Source organism: Nomia melanderi, unplaced genomic scaffold (genome assembly GCF_051020985.1).
Source record: "Nomia melanderi isolate GNS246 unplaced genomic scaffold, iyNomMela1 scaffold0174, whole genome shotgun sequence".
Classification (NCBI taxonomy): domain Eukaryota; kingdom Metazoa; phylum Arthropoda; class Insecta; order Hymenoptera; family Halictidae; genus Nomia; species Nomia melanderi.
The window spans coordinates 22,496-27,956 of NW_027475289.1; the positions used below are offsets into that span (position 1 = coordinate 22,496).

The following is a 5,461-nucleotide window of genomic DNA, read 5'->3' on the forward strand; positions in this document are numbered from 1 at the left end:
GGAGTAGCGAAGGGCTAAACGATGTTACGCTAATCACCGAGGGCGCCCCGGTGCACCCTGCTCCAGGCCGATGCGCTTTATTGTGCGCGGCGCTGTTGTTGTTGTTGCTGCTGCTGCTGCTGCCCGGTGGCGGCCGGGCAGGGGACTTTTCTCGCGGTGGTAGAGGAGGCGTCGTCGTCCTCTTCTCTGGCGGCAGCGGCTGTGCCTCCTCTTCGGACGACGAGCTCGACGACAGGATCCCGCGGTGGTGGCGTCGGCGGGATCCAGCGGCGATTCGCCACGGCTCCGGTGATGATTCCGGGGTTGCGGCTGCCCCTGCCGGCTGCGGCACCTCCACCCTTTCGATAGGTGGGAGGAGCGGGGCCGCTGGAGATGGTGGTAGCGGCCTGGCCACCATCGCTCCTCCTACAATAGGCAGGGGGGTCATTATCGGCCCCCCGCTGCAGGTGGTGGTAACGGTGGAGGTGCACAACGTCACCATACTCGCCGACGTTACCGGTAACGGAGCCCCCTGCTCGCCGCGGATGGTCGGCGGCGTCCTGGGGCTCCGGTGCTTCCTCGGTGGGGGCTGCGTCTTGGTGGTGGTGGTGATTGCCCGGGCAGTGTAGGGGTGGCCCGGGTTGCTGTACGCAGCCCCCTTTCCGGCGCGACGTCTAGCGGCGAGGGAGGTGACGTGTGGGAAGGGGCGCCCGCTGTGACGGCGGCGTATGATGGCGAAGCCGCTGTCCTTACCCCCGAGCCACCGCCCTTGGAGATGGAGTTTGGGCGGTGGGTGTCCCTCCTAATCTCGGGGGCGTTCTTCTGGCTCCGGTCGGAGCCGCTACCGTCCCCCGGGTGGTGGTGGTGGTGGTTCTTCTGCCCACCTCCACCGGGGCGCTGGCACCCCTCGTACCCCGTGTCACCCACCCTTGGGTGGTGGTGGGTGGGGTCTTGACGGGCGGGGTCCTCGCTGGAGGGGTGCAAGTCGACCCCCTGGTAGCGGGGGCCGCTCTTCTGCCCGGTGGGGTGGGCCTCGATGTGGTAGCGGCTAAGGGACCGGAGCCTCTCCTCGTAGCAGGCGCCCTTGCAGCCGGCGGCGATGTCCTTGGGGCAGCCGACCCCGATCGCCGCGGCGAGCTGCCGCTCTTCTGGACCGGTGGCGTCCCCTTAGGTCTGGGGTAGGTTGGTTGGGTGGGGGGCGCGGGCGCGGGCCGGGCGCTGGAGGTGGGCCCAATCGTGATCGTTAGCGTGGGAGTGCCGGACGGCGGCGTGCGATACGACGTCGTCATAGCCGTCGCCGCCGCCGTTACCAGCACCCCACGCAACGTAGTTTGTTTAGGGGCCCGCGCCTTGCCCCCCGTCGCCAGCGGTCTCGTTGTCGTCGTCTTCGTCGTCGTCCTCGTTGTCCTCCTTGTTCTTCCCGTCGTCATTGTTGCTGTTGTTGTTGCCGCTGCCGCCATTGCGCACCGCGTCGTGTAGGTGGTGGTGGCCGTCCCCGTAGAATCCCTCGCCGTTGTTGGGGTGTGGGTGGGCGGCGACGTCGCGGCGCACGTCGAATGCGGGGGCGGGGACTGGGCCGCCAAATTGGCAGCAACAATCGCAGCAGCGCGCGGTTCTGCGGGGGCGGATGTCGCGGAACTCCCCCGACGCGAGGTGTTGCTTGAACCGGTCGCGCCCGTCACGGGAGGTGCACAAGTCCCACTCGGACTGTTCTGTTGGCCGGAACTATGAATATGGCCGTGGTGCAGCTTCACCGCCTTGAGAGGATATCTCCCTTCGCCGGTGAAGCTGCACTCACGGCACTTATACGTTACTACAACGCCCGGATGATGTTTCCGGGCGTGCTTCGTCAAGTCCGAGTGGGACCTGTACACGCCACTCATCCTGATCCCGGGGACACCGAAGCAGGCAGGGCATCGGAACTCCGCCGGGAAGGGAAACTCTATCACCAGGGCGAGATTATTACTCCCCTCGGTAGTGCAGGAGGTGATCATCGCACTATCACCGCGGTCCTGCATCGCTCTTAAGACTAAGTCCTACGCTACGAGTGAGACAGAAGAAGAAAGAGACAGAGTTGCTGTGGCAAATATTTCTAAGTGCCACAGCGAGGCGAAACGGGGAAGATAGACTAAGTGGGAATGACAGAGGAAGAGAAGAGAAAACTAAGTCCGAAAGCGACAGAAGGAATACCGCCACGCGCTAACACCCTACTGACTCCGCCGGCGCTAAGTCCGGTGTCGAAGACTGCCTGGAAAAATGACAGCCTCCGACGTGGCAGTCGGTAGGGAGACTAACGGATGACGGTTGCGGAGGAGTGCAGCGATCTCGATGGAGGAAGAGCGACGGGATCGCCCACTCCACCGAGGACTGCACAGGGGTTGCACCGCAGGCGGGCCGACCTGACGTCCACTCACTAACGGGTGAGTGGAGTCACCCTCCACGCGGGCGGTGACTGAAGGGAGAAGAAGGAGGTGGAGGCGCCACTCGACTCGGACCTCACGCGTCCCGGTCCGTTGACACACCTCAACGGATGGGAGCGATCGGAGGAGAGGGTGGACGCGTAGGGGTAAGGTAGAGGACTACCGACGATGATTCGTGCACCGCAGACGGCTGGAGACCGGCTGCATTACCCTCCTCACTGCCGGGGGGATAGAAAGAAAAGAGAGACTCACTCGGCGCAGGAGTCCAGCGATGCAGGAGCGCTCTCCGAGGGGAATAACACCTCGCTCCTGATTCCTGATCCAGCGGTGGTAGAGGTGGATCATGCGAGCCGTCCTTCCCGTCGGCGTCGTCGATGGCCAAGTCCTGGTGGGTCGTAGCGGTGGAAGTTGACCCACGTAGAGGAAGACCAGGGTGTCCAGGCAGGCCAGGGATGGTGGTTGGTCCTAAGTGGAGTCCTGGACCCTCGGTAGACCCTGGTCGTCCTCTCCCTCGGCTGTCCACGGAAGCAGGATACGTGGAGGTGCGCTGGTGGTCCTCCCGCGCAAGCTCGATCCGGTCCAGCGGCGAAGGCACTTATTACACTTCACCGCACAACACCTCGAGCACTGATCGTGTACAGACCTTGCCGCGCACACGCCCGATCGCAACTCGGCCCGCACTGTTGCGTAGTACCGCGGCGGGTGAATTTACCGCGTTTTCGGGTACTTCGCGGAGTCAGAATACCAGGGGACTAGTTTTTGGAGTCCAGCGAGCCGATCCGGCTATTAGAAAAAGGTAGGAGCTCAATTGCAGCGCAAATTGAGCCGTTTCCGGCGGCACTGCAGTACCGGACCGACTCGCGGCGGAAGTGGAGCGAGCCCCAGCGATCCACCTGACTCCAAAAATCAGGTTAATATTCTGACTCCGCGATGCGGAGTGTAACAGATATTAAGCTGATAAGAACAGATAAAAGGCGTTTATATAACTACACTTTGATCTTAGCCATAAGGCCGAGAAGCGATCTATAAATGATAAACTATATAAAACAAATAAAACTGTATGAAACTATATAGGACTATATAAAACTATATAAAACTACATAAAACTATATAAAACTATATAAAACTATATAAAACTGTATAAAAGTATATAAAACTATATAAACCTATATAAAATTATATAAAACTATATAGAACAGTATAAAACTATACAAAACTATGTAAATCGACATAAAGCCTATGGAAAACGATATAAAACTTTATAAAACTATGTAAAACTAATAAAACTGTACAAAACTATATAAAGCTATGTAAGACTATGTAAAACTATATAAATCTATATACAACTATGTAAAACTATATAAAACTATGTAAAACTATATAAAACTAATAAAACTATATAAAACTACATAAAACGATATAAAACTATATAAAACTATATTATACTATATAGAACTATATAAAACTATACAAAACTATATAAAACTACATAAAACTATATAAAACTATGTAAAACTATATGAAATTATATAGGACTATATAAAACTATATAGAACTATATAAAACCATATAAAACTAAACAAAACTATGTAAAACTATACAAAACTATGTAAATCGACATAAAACAATGGAAAACGATATAAAACTTTATAAAACTATGTAAAACTATAAAAAACAAATAAAACTGTATGAAACTATATAGGACTATATAAAACTATATAAAACTACATAAAACTATATAAAACTATATAAAACTATATAAAACTGTATAAAAGTATATAAAACTATATAAACCTATATAAAATTATATAAAACTATATAGAACAGTATAAAACTATACAAAACTATGTAAAACTATACAAAACTATGTAAATCGACATAAAGCCTATGGAAAACGATATAAAACTTTATAAAACTATGTAAAACTAATAAAACTGTACAAAACTATATAAAGCTATGTAAAACTATGTAAAACTATATAAATCTATATACAACTATGTAAAACTATATAAAACTATGTAAAACTATATAAAACTAATAAAACTATATAAAACTACATAAAACGATATAAAACTATATAAAACTATATTATACTATATAGAACTATATAAAACTATACAAAACTATATAAAACTACATAAAACTATATAAAACTATGTAAAACTATATGAAATTATATAGGACTATATAAAACTATATAGAACTATATAAAACCATATAAAACTAAACAAAACTATGTAAAACTATACAAAACTATGTAAATCGACATAAAACAATGGAAAACGATATAAAACTTTATAAAACTATGTAAAACTATAAAAAACAAATAAAACTGTATGAAACTATATAGGACTATATAAAACTATATAAAACTACATAAAACTATATAAAACTATATAAAACTATATAAAACTGTATAAAAGTATATAAAACTATATAAACCTATATAAAATTATATAAAACTATATAGAACAGTATAAAAATATACAAAACTATGTAAATCGACATAAAACTATGGAAAACGATATAAAACTTTATAAAATTATGTAAAACTAATAAAACTGTATAAACCTATATAAAGCTATGTAAAACTATATAAAACTATATAAATCTATATAAAACTATGTAAAACTATATAAAACTATGTAAAACTATATAAAACTAATAAAACTATATAAAACTACATAAAACGATATAAAACAATATAAAACTATATAGAACTATATAAAACTATGTAATACTAATAAAACTATATGAAAATATACAAAACAATATAAAACTACTAAAACTATATAAAACTATATAAAACTATTTGAAACTATATACAACTATATAAAACTATATAAAACTATACAAAACTATATAAAACTATATAATACTATATTAAACTGTATAAAACCATGTAAAACTATATAACACGATGTAAAACTATAAAAAACTATATAAAACTATATAAATCTATATAAAACTATGTAAAACTATATAAAACTATGTAGAGCTATACAAAACAAGCAAAACTACATAAACCTACATAGAACAGTATAAAACTATATAAAATCATA

At 45.9% G+C, this 5,461-nt stretch overlaps 1 pseudogene; it reads right to left on the reverse strand.

Moving 5' to 3' along the window:
* Positions 1–3,214: 3,214 nt before the first annotated feature.
* LOC143175733 (U2 spliceosomal RNA) lies at positions 3,215–3,422 on the reverse strand (annotated as a pseudogene).
* Between the last annotated feature and the right edge of the window lie 2,039 nt (positions 3,423–5,461).